General features: G+C 34.2%; 2 long non-coding RNA genes and 1 pseudogene across 3 annotated transcripts; all 3 read left to right on the top strand.

The window, feature by feature from the left end:
- Positions 1-11,322: 11,322 nt before the first annotated feature.
- Positions 11,323-17,013, top strand: LOC136061598 (uncharacterized). Of its 2 annotated transcripts, XR_010623428.1 has the most exons (3): positions 11,323-11,508; positions 14,244-16,521; positions 16,632-17,013. It is a non-coding gene; the product is annotated as an uncharacterized LOC136061598 (long non-coding RNA). The 2 variants fall into 2 exon arrangements; XR_010623427.1 differs by lacking the exon at positions 11,323-11,508 and having other exon boundaries at positions 13,902-16,521.
- A 944-nt stretch (positions 17,014-17,957) lies between these two features.
- LOC112025896 (UDP-glucose flavonoid 3-O-glucosyltransferase 7-like) lies at positions 17,958-19,993 on the top strand (annotated as a pseudogene).
- A 1,649-nt stretch (positions 19,994-21,642) lies between these two features.
- LOC136061352 (uncharacterized) lies at positions 21,643-22,702 on the top strand. The gene is made up of 2 exons (XR_010632912.1): positions 21,643-22,337; positions 22,574-22,702. It is a non-coding gene; the product is annotated as an uncharacterized LOC136061352 (long non-coding RNA).
- The last annotated feature ends 957 nt before the right edge of the window (positions 22,703-23,659 follow it).

The raw sequence follows: 23,659 nt of genomic DNA, 5'->3' as shown, positions 1-23,659 counted from the left end.
AGTATTTTAAAATATTAAGTATAAATTTTGCTTTTTATTTTTTATTTTTATTTTTTCAATAGGTTATGGAGAGATTTTCTGTTGCAAGTGTTTTAGTGTCTGAGGCATTTTACATTTTTATTCCAAATTTATCAATTTTTTTTTTCTAACCATGGTTAAAATTTTGTAAAGAGATTCTTATAAAAATTTTAAGGAAATGGAGTGTTAGCTTTTTCAAACTTCAAGGGAGGAGATTTTTTTTCCTTTATGTTTTAAAAAAAAAAAAAAAAGTGAGGTGTTAAAATATATAAAATAACTTTTTGAGATGCTAAAAGCTAAATTCTTTAGCACATTTGATCTGAATGCTCTAACAAAGTTAACATTAGTGGGCAAAGTGATATATTTTTCTAAATCACAAGTGTGCACCATGCAGAATGCAACCATCAAAACCACAAGCCGGTATTGTTTAATTAATATATTTTTACTAAGAAGCAAACATGAGCATGGGTCCGACGACAATACACTAATTTACATAAAATTAAGATAGGACACGGGGAGAATAAATTAATTAATTATTAAACATATTTTTATTTATGAGTTCAAACATTTCTTTTTTTCATATATATATATATATATATTATAAAAGATAGAAATTCTACTTTAACCTAATCTAAGTGTATATGTGTGTGAAGCTCTCTCCTAGGGACTTGAACCCCAACCCTTGCCCCCCACATCTCATAAATACTAATACTTGTGGAGTGACTATCACACCAAGGGTGTGCGGAGGCATATATTGTTAGACATATATCAATTTAAGAGTGATAATGGATAATAAAATATCTTCATGGCTATTAAGTGATGTTTTAAATATAATTAATTAAAAAATCTAACCCATCAAATACTAAAAAGACCATCATTTAATTTAATAAAACATAATCTTAAAATTTTTGACATATAAAAGTGTCTGAATAAAGTGTAGGACTTAAGGGATTTGCTAACAAGTGAGACAATATTGACGCTGATGTATAAGGGTTGGGACTCTAGCTATACTTTTGTTGAAATTTAATAATGATGAGGTTGATGCTAAATTGCTAATGCTCTCACTAGCTTGATGAAGTGATGCATCAACAATTATAGTAAGGTAATTTAGATATTAATTTATTAATTATTGAAATAGCATAAAAGTTAAATCAATTTGTAAAACTTTTTTATAGTAACCTTATCATTTTCATACAAATTATCCCTCTCTTTTTTGTTGAGTATAAGAGCAACTACATTAGTCGGTGCAAAATTCTTCAAGAAAAAATATACGTCTTCTATTTTACATACCCAGTTTTACAAAACACCTACATCAGTTTATCTATTATATCATCTATTTTATTTAAATAATAATATTTCTTTAATTTTTATTATATCAAACAAACCACTAACCCACATGGCCCCACCCACCTTTTTCTTTCTTTGTTGTGAGAAGAAGACAGATGAGAGAGCAACCTGATGGGAGAGAGAAAAAAAGAATAAAAAAATCATTTGCACATGAACAGTAACCGTGCATATATGCACAGTTATTGTTCATTTGCAAAGCAGTTTTGTATATTTGCACATTTTTACAGGTACTAATGTGAGTGGTTTTTGGGTTAAATTGTGCAAAATTGAGCACTTTTTGTAGTTTGCAAATTTTTACAACCACTAATGTGGGTGCTCTAAGAGGAAAGGTTTTCAAAAAGTTACAAGAGCAACATGCATGTAGGCCACTGGTCATCACAAAATTAAAGCTGTTGATATTGATTTCTAATTGCTATTGGACTAGGAGCTGTTAATTATCTTCTCCATTCACTAATGAGACTTTCCTCTAGTAGCTCACCTGTTGAAAGGGTTTTCCAATGACCCGAATCAACTGACCTACCTGCTTGAACCCGCCCAAATCGAAGGTCCACGGGCAACTTCGAATGCAGTTTGCGATCGGTCACGGGTTGGCAAGTGAAATAACCGAAAAATTAGGTTCGGATTCGGGTTTAAAAATATTTCACCTGAACAACCCGAATTATTTATTCAAAAAAATATATAATTTGACATGCCAGCAGAGCAGCACAGAAGTGCCAGCCTGAGACTCAAAGACCAAAGTTAACCTTTTTCTCACACAAATTCCCAATATACATATCAACCGTTTAACTCAAATTAAAATTTAAAATCAACGGTGTTGATGATAGTAGAAGTTGAGCACTCAATGATGATATGACTGATTTTAGAGGCATAATAACCCATTTCTAAATCAACGGATATAATCCAAAATCAAAACCTAATCTAACGGTGAGAATTAAATATCAAAGATCTGATATCTCTCACCATCTCTAATGAGTCTCTTCAGTTTTCACTTCAGACTCTCAGTCTCAGAGTTTAGATGGTCATGGCTTCCTCCCCTTTTCACTCTTCCTCACCTTTACATTTCTTCAGTCTCAGTTCTCTCCTTGGCTCTCTCAAACTCTCACAGTCTCACTTCTCTATTGGCTATTTTGGTTTGCTCTTCAACACTCTCTAAACCGTTTCTCCAAATCCAAACCCTAGCCGCCTCCAATGCCGTAGCCCACTCACCTCTCCGCCTCCAATGCCTAGCCATTGCCGCCACTGTCCACTCCTCTCTCTGTAGCTACTGTCGGTGTTTAGTCCTCACCCTACTATTGTGTACTCTTCATTGAGTCAATTCTTACTCCAAACGCTTAGGTAATTGTTCTCTTTTTCTCATCTTTCTTTTTTGTTAGTCTTGTTGGTTTCATTTGTTATGGAAATCAAATGTTAAAATCAAATAAACCCAAAGATTTTTAATATGAAACCCTAACTAAAAAAAACCTAGAAACCCTAACTATTTTACTTTTGTTCTTTGTTCTTTTTTTTAATCAATTTTAATCCTGTTTTAATTTTGTACAGGATTGAAAGCTAACTCCAAGAAGCATTTTCTACCTTCAAGTTTGAAACCCATACACCCACGGTTTTCTTTAAGGTATGGTTTTTGCTTTCCTTTGTGTTTAGTAAAAAAAAAAAAAATGTAGTGATTGTGGTGATTGTTTCTTTTTACTAATTGTCTTTTCCTTCTTTGGATTGACTTGAATGGCATTCATCTTGCAATTGGTTTAGCTACTGCAATTGATTTTTATTTATTTATTCATATTTTATGTTCTTGGTGAAATAGCATAATTGACCTGAACAAGTTTTGGGTATTTTAATCTAGTTTCATTCTTATTTGCTTTTCGATTTACTTTTTTTTTTCTTTGTTAATTCGAATTGGGTATTGCTTTATTTATTTATTGGTGAGTTACACACACACTATCATGTTCTTGAGTCCGTAACCTGCTCTCCATCCCATTATTATGGTAGGAGGATGTGCATTTTGTGTTAAGAGTTTAGTGGCAAGATGGTCTTTGAATTAAGTGTGTTGTGTGCGCTATAAAGTATGAAATTTGAGCAATTTTTCGGCATGAGTTTACTAGATATGCATGTGCATTGTTTTTTAATTATATATAATTTCTTATTTTCAAGCATATATTCTAAGAATGATTTTGTTTCTCAAAAAAAAAAAAAAAAAGAATGATTTTGCTCTCTTAAAATGATTCGGACATAACCCACTGTATTTTTGTCTTAGATCATTGAGTCATTGATTACTGTCATTAGGAGATAAGTCATTAATGCGAGTATTAGAGATTGAACACCATTTTCTTATGCATTCATTGTATTAATTATGCAGGTGATATCATTGCAAATGCACTGCGGTAGAGGCTTATTTCTTGTAAGTTACCACTTATCCTAATCGTTATTCTATTATTCTACAGAAAAGCACCGCTCCTCTAACTTTTTCATACTTTCTTAATTTTGCGAAGCTTGAATTACTGTCATTAGGAGATAAGTCATTAATGCGAGTATTAGAGATTGAACACCATTTTCTTATGCATTCATTGTATTAATTATGCAGGTGATATCATTGCAAATGCACTGCGGTAGAGGCTTATTTCTTGTAAGTTACCACTTATCCTAATCGTTATTCTATTATTCTACAGAAAAGCACCGCTCCTCTAACTTTTTCATACTTTCTTAATTTTGCGAAGCTTGCTGCCTGATGGTTTTGTATTTTGTTAGGTTAATTTCACAAAAAACTAGTTTGGTAAGTTAATAAAATTCTGTAAGAATTATATCTAAACTAGTTTAGGACACATCTTTACCTATAGTTGGTGCCTATTGTTGCTGATAGGCAAATTTTTACTCATTAAAAGAATGATGTTCATTTGGCGCCATAATCAACTTTAAAACACGACAGAAACTTAGGGCTATGTGGTCCAACCTAACTCAATTGGCATCTCCTCCCTTTATACATTCTAGGTGGAGGGTGAGGTGGGTTCAAGATTCATCAGGTGTGTGTGTAACTTGCCAATAAAAAAAAAAAAAAAAAAAACATATTTGAATAAGTGTTTCTATCTATAAGATAATAAAAGACACGTCAACATCAAAGGGTTTTGAGGGATAACCTTGTGGTTCCATCCTTTCTTGTGGTGCTTGGGCACTATGGTTTGAGGGATAACCCTTGGAGTGAGTTTATGTTGGTTGCCCCCTAAACTGGAGTGACCTTGTTTGTAATTGTATAAGATTGCTTCAAAGAAGATTTCTATTAGCATTTGTTTATGTAATATTTCCGTAGCTGAAATGAGGTCTGCTGGTTTGTGGGGATACAACAATGGTGTGCATGATCAAGATTGCTTAGTGATTGTGTTTCAGTATGTTTGAAGTTACCATCTTCTAGTTGAGATTCTGGGTTTGAGTTGGTTTTGTTAGGACATATGTGGTTCACATGTTAAGAACATATATCATGCTTTTATGTAGTTGGTTAATCCTTTGACAAAACGCACTTTACTTGTATTTAGGTAGATCTAAGTTGTGTTTAATACTTGAACAAACATGTTGTTCAAGTCTAGTATTAAAGCCATGAAGATTAGACCAAGAAACAAGTGAAGAAAATGTGTTCATTAAAGCTAGACAGATAGCTTGACACTTGTAGACACCTGTGAACAGATAGTCCGATAGCTTCTCAACACCTGCTCGACAGTTGGCTATCTATCGAGATCTTGAGGTGTTTCTTATCGTAATCTCGACACCTTCTTGATAGCTGGTGGATCGATCAAGAAATCTTCTGTCTTCTTGATAGCTCCTCGATAGTTTCTCGATAGATAGGTATCTATCGAGGTTTAAATCTCGACACCTCCTCAACACCTCTCGATCGATCGAGGTTACGGGAAATCAGAATTTTCAAATTTGATTTTTGAGCCAAGCTTTTGTATTTGTGTAGGGTTTCTTTTCTCACAACCCTAGACCTATATGAGGCTTATTTTAAAGGCCGTCACATAAGAGAATACAAGGAGAACATATGCAAAAGGTGATTGATGCCTTATTCTCTCTGAAAGTAGTTACTGCGTCTTTGCGCCTTAGGGTTTTGTAACCAAGTGCTTCTTGATCTTCATTGTTGATGAAGTGAAGAACTTTGCTGCCAACATTCTTCTTCCTTAGGTTGGTGAGTGAGTCATGTATTGAGATTCGTGCAAAGGAGTTAGTCACGTACTGGCATCCGTGCAACATCAAAGGGTGGCATTCATATATTGAAGAGTTCAGAGGTTCTGAAATGATAGAAGGTTTTTGCTGTGAGTTCATCTACGGGGATTGTAGAGTCTGGGGACAAAAGTTTTGTACTAGATCTGAAACTTCTCTTTACTATAGTAGATTGCTTTTCAGGAAAGTTTCTCTCCAGGTTTTTTACTGTGAAACTGGTTGGTTTCATTGGTTTTCTTGGGTCATCATATCTTGTCTTATTTATTATTTCCGCTGCATGATTTTGACATGATATTGATGTTTGTTTGTTTTTAACAAGTTTTATTCATAATAAATCTGATTAACAATTTGGGTTTAAAACTTGTTAATTCTATCAACTGGGGTCTAAATTTCCCAACAAGTGATATCAGAGCGGGTTCACTCTAATTTTATTAATTTCCTAAGTGTGATCCATTGACCCCTGTTGTCATGGATAGAGAACAATCTTCATTTATACCTTTTTTATTTGATGGAACTAATTATGCATACTGGAAAGTTCGAAAGAAATTTTTTTTGCAGGCTCTAGGTGAACAGGTATGGCAAGCTGTTGAAGTTGGCTGGATTAAGCCAAAGGAAATGCCAGTGGATTGGGATGATGCAACAATCATAGCGGTAAATTTCAACAGTAGGGCCTTGAATGCTTTGTTTAGTGAGGTGACCAATGAAGAATTCAAGAAAATATCATCCACGGAAGTTGCCAAGGAAGCATGGACCATTCTTGAGACCACCTATGAAGGTACTAAGGCAGTAAAGACTGTGAAACTTCAACAACTCACTAGTAGTTTTGAAGAAATAAGGATGGAGGAGAATGAGACATTTGATGAGTTCTATGCTAAACTCAAGGATATTGTGAATTCTGTCTTCAACCTTGGAGAATGTATTGCAGAATCCAAAATTGTGAGGAAAATCCTAAGGTCCTTACCTGAAAGATTCCATGCCGAGATCACTATAATTGAAGAAGTAAAGGATATTGATAAAATTCCTTTGACTGAGCTTGTAGGGAACCTTTAAACCTATGAGATGGGATTAGGCTCAATGGGAAAAGGTGGAAAGAGTAAAAGTTTGGCTCTTAAGGGTATAGAGGAAGAGATTGAGGACTCTAAAGATGAAGATGATGATGAGGATGAAGATCTAACCTTCATAACTGATGAGATTATCAAGCTTCTTCAATTCAGAAAAAAGGATAAGGTCAAACCTCCTAGGAAATCTAAATCCTCAAGGAAGGGCAAGAATAAGAAACCCCTCATCAAATGCCATGAGTGCAAAAGTTTTGGTCATATGAGGATAGAGTGTCCAAACTACCTCATGAAGGAAAAGACCAAAGAGTCAAAAGATAAAGAATTGGTTGCTACTTGAAGTGATATTGAGGATGACTCTTCTGATGAGTTTGTGGATGAATGTCGTCATGTTATGGTCTTTGCTGCTACAATCGATAAGGTGATTGTGGAGAGTGTTAGTGACAGTGAGGATTCTTCTGGTGATGAAGTACCTAAGAAGATGACCCTTCAGGAAGACTATGATAAGTTGTGCACTGAATTCATAAAATCTAAAAGGACTTCTCATCTTTGTAGAAAAGAGCTCAATGAGGTAAAAACTGAAAAAGCTGATTAGTTAGTCAAACTAGATGAGACTACAAGGTTAGTTGAGACTCTTATTGTGGAGAACACCTCATTAGAAGAGAAGATCAAGAATCTTGAGGTTGAGCTTAGTCAAGCTAGAACTCAAATAGAGAGGATGTCTAATGCAAAGCTTGATGAGGTATTGAGTGCTCAAAAGCCTAGTTCTAATAAGACTGGCTTAGGATATGTTGTTTCCTCCGGCCCCTCCTCTTCCACGGCTTCTGGATCAAGGACTATCTTTGTGCCCCAATCTGAGAAAGGTAATAAAGGTATGAAATCTAAAACTAATTTGGCTAATTCTAAATTCTTTGTTAGACCTCATGTTTGTCATCATTATGGTGTTGCTAGACACATTCGTCCAAATTGCTTTAAGTTGTATCCTCATAAGCAATTGTCTAAACGATCACAGGTTTCCTCTCAAGGACCTACACCTTTGTTTGGAGAGTTATTAAAAACTTTGAGCTTTTTAACTCAATTTCAGGAGAATTCTAATTCTTTTATGTCCTTTAGTAGACATACTAAGACACGTGCCTTTTCATCTTCACGGCCAAAGACTCGTGCTGTGTGGGTGAGAAAGGAGACTAAGACTTAATTGTCTTTTCTGTTTGTCCTCTGCTTTAATTCTTTCTATCTAAAGTAGGACTTTCTTTGCTTGATTTCTTATTTGCTTTTGAAATCATGCTTTCATGCATCTGCACACTTCTATCAGGCCTTCATGTATAAGCATTTTTCTTTCATGCTTTCATGTTGTTTGTCTGTTTTTGTTTGGTTGTTTAGTTTTTATTTTTATTTTTTTTGTTTTCAAAATTAAAAGGAAAAATCAGAAAAATACAAAAACAGTGTGTGTTTGTGTACTTTGGTACTTGTATACCTTGGATGGCCATTGAAACAAAGTTTCTAAACTTTGTATCTTTTGTAACTTAGATGAGCATCTCTATTCACAACTAAGTAAGTGAGCTTTATGGCTCTTGTTTGTGATGAGTAAGATTAAGTTATCTCTTGAACTTAAAACTCATATCACTCTTTTTGACGGGTAGGACTAGAAAATCCTAAGAGAAAGGCATAAATAACCATCTCACTACTATTGCCCGCCAATTATAATAAGACACCTATATGCTTCAACATAGCAAAAGTGCGATGTCAAATGCTTAACATCTTGGGTATTTCTTTTCTCTCTTTGTATGCCCATGCATGATATGCTAAAATAAAAGAAAATATGCAAAGAAAAATAAAAAACAAAAAGATCAAAAATACTTTAAATATGGTTGCAAGCGTGTATTCTAGGAGATGTGGAAGTTATAGGATGTATCTCGAAGGTGATAGTCTCCATCAAACAGTTATAATTGTGTGTGAGTTAAAGTTATTTTCTCATATCTCAAATCATCATAACTAGTTGACACTTATGTAATCTTGCGATATTTTTCACAAACAACAAGAAATATTCTTTGCTACTTTTGATACATGTGCAAGTGCAATGTGCAATGTGATTTGGCCATCACAAGTGTTTACATGTGCTAATGTATACTCACTAAACTATCTTGACTCATTTTTGAAATATAAAATTGGTTAGACTTGTTTAGTATGTGTGTGTGTTTTGCACATTTCTATTATCTTGTCATCCATAGCATCTTGTTTCATTACATTCATGCATTTATATGGATTTCTTTGTGCCCCCTTGATCATCTTTGATCATCTTTATGTTTCTCGGGTGAAGCTTTCTAGCTTCTTGTACCCTTTGTCAATCATGACAAAAAGGGGGAGAATTTGTGGAGAATATGTGGTTTCTTTTTGGAATCTTTTTGGAAGATTCTGCATGTTTGGGGGAGCAATATATTCCTTTGTAAGGGGGAGATGTGTTTCATATTGTTAAGGGGAGTGTTTACTTCCTTCTTCTTGTACTTTGGGTCTTGTGACCATGATTACATACATTATGCTTATCTTTGATATATGTTGATGTATATTTCTTTCACCTACCTTTACATGTGTTGTTTCTTTTCTTTCTTTATATACATGTTTCTTATTACTTGTATGCAATCTATTATTTCTGTTTCACACTAAGATGCCTTGATGAGTTTTGTTTAAAATGTTTCAGAAGTACAGGTTGTCAAAGTCTACTTGCCATAAACTCTTTTCTTGCAAAGTTTCTCAAAGGTTTGTGATAAGGTAGATTTTATTGTATTCAACAAGTGAATATAAATTGAGTGATTTATGACTTCTCTCATATGTTCATTTGTTTGTTGTGGTTTTGTCACGGATTGCCAAAGGGGGAGATTGTTAGGACATATGTGGTTCACATGTTAAGAACATATGTCATGCTTTTATGTAGTTGGCTAATCCTTTGACAAAACACACTTTACTTGTATTTGGGTAGATCTAAGTTGTGTTTAATACTTGAAGAAACATGTTGTTCAAGTCTAGTATTAAAACCATAAGATTAGACCAAGAAACAAGTGAAGAAAAGGTGTTCCTTAAAGCTGGACAGATAGCTCGACACTTGCGGACACCTGCGAACAGATAGCCCGACAGCTTCTCGACTCTTGCTCGACAGCTAGCTATCTATCGAGATCTTAAGGTGTTTCTTATCGCAATCTCGACACCTTTTCAATAGCTAGTGGATTGATCAAGAAATTTTCTGTATTCTCGACAGATAGCTATCTATCGAGGTTTAAATCTCGACACCCCCTCAACACCTCTCGATCGATCGAGGTTACGAAAAATCAGAATTTATAAATCTGATTTTTGGGCCAGGCTTTTGTATTTGTGTAGGGTTTCTTTTCTCACAACCCTAGACCTATATAAGGCTTATTTTAGAGGCCGTCACATAAGAGAATACAAGGAGAACATATGCAAAAGGTGATTGATGCCTTATTCTCTCTAAAAGAAGCTACTACGTCTTTGCGCCTTAGGGTTTTGTAACCAAGTGCTTCTTGATCTTCATTGTTGATGAAGTGAAGAACTTTACAGTCAACATTCTTCTTCCTTAAGTTGGTGAGTGAGTCACGTACTGGGATTCGTGCAAAGGAGTTAGTCATGTACTGGGATCCATGCAACATCAAAGGGTGGCACTCATATATTAAAGAGTTCAGAGGTTCTGAAGCGATAGAAGGTTTCTGCTGTGAGTTCATCTATAGGGATTGTAGAGTCTAGGGACAAAGGTTTTGTACTAGATCGGAAACTTCTCTTTACTATAGTGGATTGCTTTTCGGGAAGGTTTCCCCCCAGGTTTTTTACTGTAAAACTAGTTGGTTTCATTGGTTTTCCTGGGTCGTCATATCTTGTCTTATTTATTATTTTCGCTGCATGATTTTGACATGATATTGATGTTTGTTTGTTTTTAACAAGTTTTATTTATAATAAATCTAATTAACAACTTGGGTTTAAAATTTGTTAATTCTATCAACCGGGGTCTAAATTTCCCAACAAGTTTCTAGATTTCTATTTCACGAACTATTTCTGTAACATAGTTCTTAATTAATTACGGAAAATAAAAATACTTAGACAAAATAAAACAGGTTGGAATTATATGGATGATGAAAATTGGAGTTAAGGACATAGGAGGGAAAAGAAAAGAGGGTTTTGTGCTTCATTGGCCTTGGTTGAAATTTAGAATTCCTAATCAAATAATATTTTTCTTGGTTGAATTTTAAAGACGAATAGAACCAAGAAATGTTCATTCAAGTTGTCGTTGTTTAAACAACACAACATGTATTTCTACAATACTTTAATTTTTTGTATAAGTAGGATATTTTTTTTTTCCTTTTTCATTTGTGTGATATATAAAACTGAAACTTTTGAAACTCTCACAATTTTCCACATCAATAATACTTATATAAATAATAATAAATCTTTTTTTTTCCCACCAAATACAAATTACAAACCCAATTCTTATTAAAACCCAACTACAAGAGGAGCCTGAATGCAAAAATCAACCGTAAACAAAAAACCCAACCTATACGTAGTTAATTTTTTCTTCGTACTCTCTCAACACTATCTCTCAAATGCAAACTCAACCCTAACAAAACCCTCGATCAAACTCTCGCTATTTCAAACTCACTCCCATCTCCTTCTTCTTCTTTAACTCTCTCATTCAACGCAGCTCCCTCCTTCTTTTCTTAGCCACAACTCCTTTGGCTAATGTCAATTTTGATTCATGGTTATTTTGTTTTTGAGTTTTTATCATCTGGGCATTGATTATTTTTTGGCCCCCTTTTTGGGCATTTGATTTTCAGCACTGACTTGAAGAATTTGGATCCATTCCCCTTTTTGGTGTTGGACGAATTTTAAGGTATGAAGAATTCCAATCTGATCTTTTTCAAGTTTCAATTTTATTTGATTGATATGGGTTAAAATTCAGATTGAAATCGGTTTAAATGGAACAGAGCCTCAAAGTTATGTCTTAATTCTATGTCTTCAATTACGGTTTCTATCGATTTAGGGATTTCAAATTCTATAGGTTTTTGTTCTTGTTGTTGTTGTTTTTGAAAGGCCTAGGAATTGGCCTGATGATTAATTTATTTTGGCTGAAAAATTAATTCATATGGATGTAGATTGTGGTTTAAGAATTTTTTAGTGATATGTATGGGCTGTGTGTTGCAGATAGTTATGGGGTTTAATAATAATTTTAGGCATGGTTAATTTGATGCTATATAGTTATTGGGTTTTTTTTTAGAAAATCTTTAGATTTTTTGTTGTTATTATGATTGATTTTTTTTCCCTTTCAGTTGATGTTGATTACTATCTTGATTTTAATGATGAAGTCTTGAAACACATATTTTTACTCAGTGAGGTGTTATACTGATAGCATATATTATTGATAAAGCACTGGCGCTTGTAGCACGATCTAGAGATAGTAATGGTCAATGGGTTAACGCTGTGGGGTAATTGCCAATACTCCCTCTTGTATCTTTAAGGGAGCCTTTGAGTTAACCGCACTGAAACGGTCTGATGTTGCTGTCATCGATAATGCAAATCTGGTATGCAACATGACTAAGCTTTTTTTGTTTCCCTTTTTAAGTAATTTTGCTTCAATGGACATTGCTCATTTTGATCAACATGTATTTAGTTACTTGAATTCTGTTAAATGCAAACTTACATTTAAAACATAATTGGTATGTTGTTGAAATAATTAAGGTTGAAGTTTAATCTTGGGTTTGAGACACACTCCTATCTATGTAGATAATCTTTGACTCTAATTTTCCCCCCTAATAATAAAGCAGCATTTTTGCAGTTTTGCATGTGTAAATTTTAGGCTATTTATGATGGCTAAGATTTAAAATTGTAGCTATCATTGATCTGAGCATTCATTTTATATGAGTAGGAGGTTTAAAATTTTATAACTTTTACCCTGGTCTTTACAGAATTTTGCTTGGAATCAAACAGTGGTATGCGCTTACTTTGAGAATAAATTACAGTGGATAAGGATAAAGATTTCAATTAGTGTTTGTAGAATTATAATGGATAAAGATAAGGATTTAGATTAGTGTTTGTAGCTACTACTTCTGTTGAATATCACAATGAATTTTAGTTACATAAATGTATTGATTGACCTAAGAAAGCTTACTTTGATCCACGTTTTAGGAATCATTGTTTTTGGATGGGTGGTAAAGAGAGGGAAGTGGATAGTGCATAAAAATTGCAAGTATCCATTAATAGGAGAAAACTATATATTGATTCTTTTATTTCCTTCTAAATGAATTATTTTTTACTTTTGAATTCTCTTATTTTGAAGATAATATTTTAAAATAGAGAGTAGATGTTGTACACTGAAGATTCCATTCTGCCATTATGTATAAAGACAAACCACACCATTGTTTATGACAATTGTTAAGTAAAATAGCACAATATCTTTTAAAAGGGTCAACAAAGAATGCAATGATGCAACTCATGCCTTGGCCGGGTTAGTGAGAATATTATTTCCTTAGGAATTTTTAGATATTGATGCGAAAGCCATCTTAGTAGTTGTGTCTCTATTTAATGATGATTTTATTTGCTTATCCCACTTTGAAGACCATTTTTTTTAATAAACATTATTAGTTTATTACATACCATGTGTTGGTTTTAAAACTAACGCTTGACAGGTAGTTTTATGTTATTACTGTGTTACCTAAACTTTTGATGATGGATGTGTCTATTTCAACAAATAGTTTCTAATGGATAACAAAGTATACTTGGATTAGCAACCTATATACATCTCTTTATATTTTTGTGATTGGTGACATTAAGTAACAACCATATCTTAATATCAATTATATACCATTTTGTTCTGCCAAATAAAATTACTGATTTGAGTTGTCTTTCTTTGTAGTTGGATTGTCATCTCTTTTACCTCACCGAATGTTAGATGTTGCAGGTTCTTTCTATTGTCATAATCCAAGGGGAAACAATGTTTATGATCGTCCCAAATTATTGTCTACAATAGCCAGGACTTAAGTGCATAGCATATGAAAAGAGTCCAAATTGAAGTGTTTCAATTATAGGAGAGAGTCCTTTTCTTTTATTTTAAGCTGTATTCAAATCAAATTCAATAAATTGATTGATATGCTTTTTTATTGCTATTTTTTTCCTAATAAGTAAAAGAAAGAAGAAACATAATGGAAAACTTTCATTTTTTATATATTTTTGTTCTTTTACCATTTTTGCAATAGTTGATATTGTTCAATTTTCCTTTAATAAAAAATGATTCCAGTTTTTGAGTATGTTGAGTCATATTATGAGTAGAAATCCAGCCTATTCATTTTAAAGTGAGTTTTTAAGCAAAGTAAATATATATTATTCTTCTCAAATTATTATGTGAATTGAAGGGGTTAGTGACTATGTACAATCAAAGTGGAAGAGACAAATAGTTGTTAACATCTACTTACACAATAGTTTTCCTGTGCATTGCACAGATTAGCGACTAGTTTATTATTATTATTATTAAAGCTATGAATTATACTTGTTACTCTAGTTAGCTAATATGTATCTTTGATTTTTTTTAAGTCATGGAAACCTCCACTAATGAACCCTCTGTCCAAACACCAGTTGCTACACAAAATGATGGTGCTATTCCCACCCAAGTTGAAGCTTCTGCTACTACCCAAGCTGAAGCAACTGCTGCTGCTGAGTTGCCCCCAGTTTCGCTATGCCAGGTAAGTATGACAGTACCTGTTAGTGGAACTTATAGTGGTAGAAAAAAGTCAGTTGTTTGGGCCCATTTTGAAAAAATAAAGATAGGTGAGGGTGATATTAGTAAAACTAAGGCTATTTGTAATTATTGCAAAAAATAGTATAATGCTGTGAGTAAGAGTTGTGGTACTAGTAATTTGTTAGGTCATGTGCCAATATGTCCCAAGAACCCTAATAGAGAAGACCTAGTTAAAGAGTAGAAAACATTAGCTTTTGAACCCAAAAAGGATGGAGAAGATGGGTTCCACCTTGTGTCAACAAACTTTTCTGTTGAGGCTTCTAGAAAGGCATTGGCTGAAATGATTATAATTGATGAGTTGCCTTTTAGGTATGTCGAGGGGTATGGGTTTAAGAAATATGTAACTACCTTACAACCTAAGCTTTGATTAAAAGATATCTCATCTCGTTAAACTGTGGCTAAAGATGTGATTGACATTTATAATAGTGAAAGAGAGAAGCTAAGGAAATCCTTGAAGGGTTGTAGGGTGTGTCTCACATGTCACTTTATTGATGATGCTTGGAAATTGTATAAGAGAATTTTAAATTTCTATCAAGTTGAAGACCACAAGGGAGAGACTATAGATAGAAAGATTGAGATGTCTTTGCGTGAGTGGGGGATTGATGGGATATTCACTTTGACTGTGGATAATGCTAGCTCAAATTTAACAATAATTAAATTTTTGGAAAGGGTGACTAAAGATTGGAATGGGACAGTTTTAGGAAATGAGTTCATGAACATGAGGTGTTGTGCCCATATCCTTAATCTCATTGTGGGGGAGGGTTTGAAAGAGATTGATGCATCTATTGCCAAGGTGCATGAAGCTGTGAGGTATGTGAAGTCCTCACGCAACAGAAATCAAATTTTAAGGAGTTTTATGGAGAGTTTAGGTATGGAGTCCAAGAGTCTTCTTAGTCTAGATGTACGAACTAGGTGGAACTCGACCTATCTCATGTTAGAAACTGCTGAAAATTTTGAGTAAGTGTTCCTTTGAATGGATTTTGAAGATGATGGTTATTCGTCGTACTTTAGGACCAAGGAAGATAGTGGTGGTTTAGGATCTCCTTGTATGAGTGATTTCCAAAATTGTAGGGCATTTGTGACTTTCTTAAGGCTTTTTTTATAATGTAACGAAGAAATTCTCCGGTTTTTTGTACGTTACTTCAAATGCCTGCTATGATGTGGTCTTTGTTATTTAAGAGAGTATTTCTAATTTATTTAAATCCCAAAAAGCTCTCATGAAAAACACAGCCATAAACATGCAAACTAAATTTGAGAAGTATTAAGGGAAAGGGGAGAAAATTAATCCTCTTTTGTATGTGGCTGTGGTTCTTGATCCACGAAAAAAATTGAGGTTTTTGGAGTTTTCTTTTTCTGAATTTATGGGAATGCAGTGGCAGAAGTGATGGTTGATAAGGTGAAAGATCTTTTGTATCAGTTATATAATTTTTACTCTTCTATTCATTCACCAAATGTGCAAGAACAAAGTGGGTGTGAGAGGACAGAATTGGAAAGTGATGCTAGTGATCCATATGTGATGGTTCACTTGTGATATGAACATTTCTTGCAATTTGAGCAATATGTAGGTTGTAGTAATGAGGTGGAAAAGTATTTGACTGAAAACTGTGATGGTAGAAAGGATGTGAATTTTGAGATATTGGAGTGGTGGAGGGACAATTGTAGTAGGTACTAAGTGTTGTCTAAAGTTGCTAAGGATGTGTTGGTTGTACTAGTTTCCGCTGGTGCATCTGAGTCAGCATTTAGCATTGGAGGCCACATTGTTGATCCATTTCGAAGTTCACTATCTCCTCTCATGGTTCAAAACCTTGTATGTTCACAAAATTGGCTTTAAGCCACAATTCCAATTTCTCATCGCTAGTAAAGGGATGATGTAGAGGCATTGGAGGAGGAGTTACTTGACTTAGGTAATATGTTTAAATTCTAAAACTTATTGTCTATTAATTTTATTGAATGTCTCATGTATTCAAGCAAAATTTAATCTATTGTGTTTATTTCCTATTCTTTTATATTAAATCAACAACCAATAGCAAGTGCAACAGCAAATACCAACTCAAGCATGGGTTCCACTTTAGGCAAACAACCCTTAATTAGCATTGATGATTAATCACTGACTTGGTACGATTCTGTCTTTAGCCCCTTACTATTATAAACTTAGTTTCCTTACTAGTTGGTCTTGTATTTGGTACTAATGTATTGTTTGTTGCATATTTTTTTGCCTATTGTAGGAGGATGGTCATTAATTTTGTAAAGAAGGCAGCTTTCTGGGAATATTTTGGAAGCTTTCTTGGATATATCACTTTTCTAACTTCTAACAATACTCAACTATCAATGCATATAGCAAAAAAATCTTAGTTCATAGGTTTTCTTTTCTATTAGTTATAGACTTATAAAGTATAGAGTAGTTATTCAATGCTTTGGGAAAGCTATTTTTTGGAAATGCTTATGGTTTCTGATTATTGTAACTAATTATATTGCTTGGAACATTGTATAACTAGCAAGCTTTTAGCCTTATGATTTACTGCCCAAAAAACTTGCAGTAACTGCTTTTATGGTACTAAGTATATATATATATATATCCATTAATTGGAATATTGCAGTACAGTATTATCTATTGTGATTTATTTGTTGCTGGAAATAGTATTTGTTGTGGTTGGTAGGTTTAATAGTTGTTGAGTTATTGCTTACTGCCTAGGTGCTTATTGTGTTATTTGATAGATCACATATGGTAAAATTAGCGTTTTTGTAGGTTGGGTTATGCTATCTTTAGTCTATTTTGTTGTGTTTATTTTTTGTGGTTAATTTGGGAAAGATTATGTATTTGGATTGATATGTATTACTTAGGTGCTTCTATTGTTTTAGAGATCATAGGTGAAAAAAAAAAAAAAAGGCTTTTTGGTGTGTTGTGCTGTGTTATTCTGTCCAAGTTTAAATTTGTGAAAATTTGTGAGGAATTGCAAGATTATATTGGGTTTGATATGTCCTGAAGGCCCAATAAGTCTAGTGTAGTTCATAATATAAGCTAAGCTTGAAGTCCTATTTTAAAATAAATTAAGTAAAAAGAAGCCCAATTTGAAATATATAGGAAATTCAAACAATATGAAATCAATAGGGTTTATTAAACTGCCAAACCGAGTAATTTGGGCTAAAAGGACCCAAAAAAAGGAAATTCCAATAATTTTAATTATGTCAAAAATTCCGGTCCAATTTGAGGCCCAAACCCGACAAACCGACAACTTCGACCCGGTCAACCGATTACCCAAAACATCGGATCCGACCCAAATATTCTGTTGAATATGGGTTCGAAATTCAGCAACCTAATCCATTCGAGTTGGGTTCGGTTTGGGCCCTAAATCGACCTGGCCCGACCTGTGGGCAGGCCTGGAAAGTTATATACGCAGTAGTCGTCTATTATTTTCAATATAAAAACTTTTACAAATACTAATCACAAAACAATAATTTTGACGTTTATTTATTATGTAATATATTAAACATTTTCCTTTTCCAATGTCTCGCTGGGGTGTGTCTGGGCTGCCGCATGCAACAGTCGATCTCTTGCATTCCAAATAGCCCATACTAATCACAAAGAAAGCCCTCCCTGTGAACACTGCGAAATCATCTCTTAGTAAATGTGTGATAAAACACCTTGTCAATATCTGTAATTGTAGATGCCGGTTGTGTCATGCTAGTCAAACTCAAATCAAATCAGCGTTGTAAGAACTTGGTAATTGAACACTAATTATCATTATAATTAGCAGGAACAAGCTAGTTTCTGTGGATTGGACTATAGGAGTGCGCAACAACTTGCGGACACTGAAATGAGAGCGTTGCATTTAACACCGTAAAGAAGAATATTCCAAAGCATTTCTGTCTCCCTGTGGGCTACTATATAATGTCTTGTGTTTATGTTCATGTCTAACAAATTTCTCATACCAACACTGCAAAATATAGCCTACCCTAATAACCTCTCTATTTCCTCTTGTTCCAGGTGTTATGGGTAGCAAAAGTCGTCAGCTTCACATATTCTTCTTCCCTTTGATGGCCCATGGCCACCTGATACCAACGATGGACATGGCCAAGCTATTTGCAGAGCGAGGTGTGAAGGCAACGATTGTTACTACTCCTCGCAACATGCCAATATTCTCCAAAACTCGCGGCACCAACGTTGATATCCAAATCATCAAGTTCCCGGCTGTAGAGGCTGGCCTGCCTGAAGGATGTGAGAATGTTGACTCAGTGACTTCCGAAGATATGTCTGACAAATTTATCAAAGCCACTAAAATGCTCCAACAACCACTGGAGCAACTACTAGAAGAGTACCAACCTAGTTGCCTTGTTGCAGACATGTTCTTTCCATGGGCAACTGATGTTGCAGCTAATTTGGGTATTCCTAGGCTTGCTTTCTCGGTAACCAGTTTTTTTTCCCTGTCTTCACAACATAGTTTGCAACTATATGAACCCCACAAGAAAGTTTTCTCTGATTCTGAACCTTTTGTCATTCCTAGCTTTCCAGGAGAGATAAAGTTGACAAGGATGGAACTTCCTGATTTCTATCTGCAAGAAGTTGAAACAGACTTTTACAAGTTGTTGAAAGAAGCTATAGAGTCAGAGTTTACAAGCTATGGGGTGGTTGTTAACAGCTTCTATGAGCTTGAGCCAGCTTATGCAGATCATTACAGGAAAGTTTTGGGAATAAAGGCATGGCATATAGGTCCAGTTTCACTATGCAACAAGGATGCTGAAGATAAAGCCCAAAGGGGAAAGGAAGCTTCCATTGATGAACAAGAATGTTTAAAGTGGCTTAGTACAAAGAAACTCAATTCGGTTATTTATATTTGTTTGGGAAGTATGCCAAATTTTAGTGATTCTCAGCTTTTAGAACTTGCAATGGGTCTTGAGGCTTGAGAACAACAATTCATTTGGGTTGTGAGGAAAGGCAAAAATGAGAATGAAGATGAAGATTGGCTACCTAAAGGATTTGAGAAAAGAATGGAAGGTAAAGGATTAATTATAAGAGATTGGGCACCCCAAGTTTTGATTCTTGATCATCAAGCAGTTGGAGGATTTGTGACTCATTGTGGGTGGAACTCGACCTTGGAAGGAGTGGCTTCAGGGGTGCCTATGGTCACATGGCCTATGGCTTCAGAGCAGTTTTACAATGAGAAGTTGATAACTCAAGTACTGAAAACTGGAATTAGTGTTGGTGCTCAACAATGGACTAGAGTGGTAGATGGTATCAAGAGCGAAGCAATAGAGAGGGCAATGAGGCAAATTTTGGTGGGTGAAGAAGCGGCCAGAGCCAAGGCACTTGGAGAGATGGCAAGGAGGGCCGTTGAAGAAGGAGGATCATCATACTCTGATTTGAATGCTTTAATTGAAGAATTAAGGTTGTATTGCCTTTGATCTCTGGCGCTAAAAATTGCTTATATGAATCTTTAATAATTATATATATAGAAGGATTTATTATCCTTGCTGTTTAGTGTGTGATATTTTTACTCGCTTTGTTGTTTTTCAATAATTGTAGGACATTGTCCTAAGAATTTGTGATCGATAGTCCAATCAAAATTATAATTCTATAAGTTGTAGATAAGTGTTTAGTTGTCTACTATTTCTTAAATTTCAACTTTTATAGCATTTGCATGGGGATTAGGTAAAAGTTTAGCTAAACTTAACAAGTTACTTTTCCCTTATTGCCACCCATTTCTTACTTGTGCAACCACAAGACTTTCTATTTGTTTTACTACTTTATTTAAATATTAAATAAAGAGCTACAGAGAGAAAGGGGTAATTTGAGAGGGAGAATGAGCTGTTGAAAAAAAAAAGCAGTTTATTGAGCTACAATGTTATATATTTTTAGGAAAGAATTGTATTTTTAGAAAAGAATGATAATTAAGATGCATTATTTCTATTGGGTTACTATTTTAATTTGAGTTTTTATTTTTATTTTTATTTTTTTATTTGGAGTTTGTTCAACATATTTTTGTTGGACCTGTCCAACTCAAATGATAATACCACAAATTTTACAATATAAAACTTATAAATTGGTGTTTAGCTAATCACAAGAAAGAAATTCAAATTTTAACGTATTAAGTTTTTAAAGTTCACTAATTACATTTATTATGATATTAGAATGTAAATACTTTGTAGTAAAATTCATAGTACCTTTACAAATTTTCTTTTACACTTCGTTTGTTTTGAAGTACAATATTTTATGTATGTAAAACATTTTCAGGTGTTTGGTATGACAAGTAATATCTTTTAAGAAAACCACCAAAACCAGTTGTTCAACCATTGGAGACGCTGGTGCCTAAGGTTTGGTGACCGGACAACCAACACTGATGGTTGAAATAGTGTCTCCGGTTGTTGGACCTTCGGTATTGGTCATTGGAACGGTGACTGTTGACTGAATTATCAGCACCGGTCATTAGAATGATTGCTTAGACTACCAGGCCCACTAGCACATAGGACGAGGGGAAGCTACCAGATAGGATGGGGGGAAGCCACTATTTGTTTTACCAAAATTTTAAAGGTAAAACGTTTTACAGCTTTTCATAAAGAATTTTCTAGTCAAAAATTTTAAAGGCACCTACCCTGCATGTGCACCCCAAAACAACCATTCAAAAAAATGGAAAAGTTTGATTTCATTTGAATGATAGGTAAGTCATCCATCAGTCAAGACGGCCACTTGATGGCCAAGATTCGACACCCAGTGGTCAACTAACCCTATTCATTCCTAACCAATGGCCACATGACTACACACACGATCAACTTTGGCCACTGCATTTCAATGACAATCATCCAAATGCTTCTATCAAAGAAGAGAGATGAGATGAAGGGGGAGAGCTATAGAGAGAAAAGGTAATCTGAGAGAGAGAAAGAATGAGTTGTTGAAAAAAATAGTCTATTGAGCTACAATGTTATGTATTTTTAGGAAAGAATTGTATTTTTAGAAAAGAATGATAACTAAGATGCATTATTTCTATTGGGTTACTATTTTAATTTGAGTTTTTATTTTATTTTATTTTTTTTTATTTGGAGTTTGTTCAACATATTTTTGTTGGACCTGTCCAACTGTCCAATGATAATACCAAAAATTTTACAATATAAAACTTATAAATTGGTGTTTAGCTAATCACAAGAAAGAAATTCAAATTTTAATGTATTAAGTTTTTAAAGTTCACTAATTACATTTATTATGATATTAGTATGTAAATACTTTGTAGTAAAATTCATAGTACCTTTAAAAATTTTCTTTTACACTTCATTTGTTTTGAAGTACAATATTTTATGTATGTAAAACATTTTCAGGTGTTTGGTATGACAAGTAATATCTTTTAAGTAAACCACCAAAACCAGTGGTTCAACCATTGGAGATGCTGGTGCCTAAGGTTTGGTGACTGGACTACCAACACTGATGGTTGAAATAGTGTCTCCGGTTGTTGGACCTTCGGTATCGGTCACTGGAACGGTGACTGTTGATTGAATTATCGACACCGGTCATTAGAATGATTGCTTAGACTACCAGGCCCACTAGCACATAGGACGAGGGGAAGCTACCAGATAGGATGGGGGGAAGCCACTATTTGTTTCACCAAAATTTTAAAGGCAAAACATTTTACAGCTTTTCATAAAGAATTTTATAGTCAAAAATTTTAAAGGCACCTGCCCTGTATGTGCAACCCAAAATAGCCATTTAAAAAAATGGAAAAGTTTGATTTCATTTGAATGATAGGTAAGTCATCCATCAGTCAAGACGGCCACTTGATGGCCAAGATTCGACACCCAATGGTCAACTAACCCTATTCATTCCTATCCAACGGCCATGTGACTACACACATGATCAACTTTGGCCACTGCATTTCAATGACAATCATCCAAATGCTTCTATCAAAGAAGAGAGATGAGATGAAGGGGGAGAGCTATAGAGGGAAAAGGTAATCTGAGAGAGAGAAAGAATGAGTTGTTGAAAAAAATAGTCTATTGAGCTACAATGTTATGTATTTTTAGGAAAGAATGATAACTAAAATGCATTATTATTCCAAAGTATTCCCGTCTCCCTGTGTGCTACTATATAATGTACCGTGTCTATGTTCATGTCTAACAAATTTCTCATACTACTACTGCAAAATATAGCCTAGCCTAATAACCTCTCTATTTCCGCTTGTTCCAGGTGTTATGGGTAGCAAAAGTCGTCAGCTTCATATATTCTTCTTCCCTTTGATGGCCCATGGTCACCTGATCCCAATGATGGACACGGCCAAGCTATTTGCAGCGCGAGGTGTGAAGGCAACTATTGTCACTACTCCTCGCAACGAGCCATTATTCTCCAAAACGCGTGGCACCAACATTGATATCCAAATCATCAAGTTCCCGGCTGTAGAGGCTGGCCTCCCTGAAGGATGTGAGAATATTGACTCAGTGACTTCCCTAGATATGTCTCACAAATTTATCAAAGCCACTAAAATGCTCCAACAACCACTCGAGCAACTCTTATATGCCTCTTTAATAATTATATATATAGAAGGATTTATTATCCTTGCTGTTTAGTGTGTGATATTTTTACTCGCTTAGTTGTTCTTCAATAATTGTAGGACATTGTCCTAAGAATTTGTGATCGATAGTCCAATCAAAATTGTAATTCTATAAGTTGTAGATAAGTGTTTAGTTGTCTACTATTCCTTAAATTTCAACTTTTATAGCATTTGCATGGGGATTAGGCAAAAGTTTAGCTAAACTTAAGTTAAAAAGTTACTTTTCCTTATTGCCTAATCCATTTCTTACTTGTGCAACCACAAGACTTCTATTTGTTTTACTACTTTATTTAAATATTAAATAAAGAGCTACAGAGTGAAAGGGGTAATTTGAGAGAGAGAATGAGCTATTGAAAAAAATAGAAGTTTATTGAGCTACAATGTTATGTATTTTTAGGAAAGAATGATAATTAAAATGCATTATTTCTATTGGGTTACTAGTTTTTTTTTTTTTTTTTTGGGAGTTTGTTCTACATATTTTTGCTGGACCTGTCCAACTGTCCAATGATAATACCACAAATTTTACAATATAAAACTTATAAATTGGTGTTTAACTAATCACAAGAAAGCAATTCAAATTTTAATGTATTAAGTTTTTAAAGTTCACTAATCACATTTATTACGATATTAGTATGTAAATACTTTGTAGTAAAATTCATGGTACCTTTACAATTTTTCTATTACACTTCATTGGTTTTGAAGTACAATAGTTTATGTATGTAAAA

The sequence above is a fragment of the Quercus suber genome, unplaced genomic scaffold (genome assembly GCF_002906115.3).
Source record: "Quercus suber isolate HL8 unplaced genomic scaffold, Cork oak 2.0 scaffold_16, whole genome shotgun sequence".
NCBI classification, from domain to species: Eukaryota; Viridiplantae; Streptophyta; class Magnoliopsida; order Fagales; family Fagaceae; genus Quercus; species Quercus suber.
The sequence above is the reverse complement of the archived record's forward strand: the minus strand, read 5'-3'. Positions and strand labels throughout refer to the sequence as shown.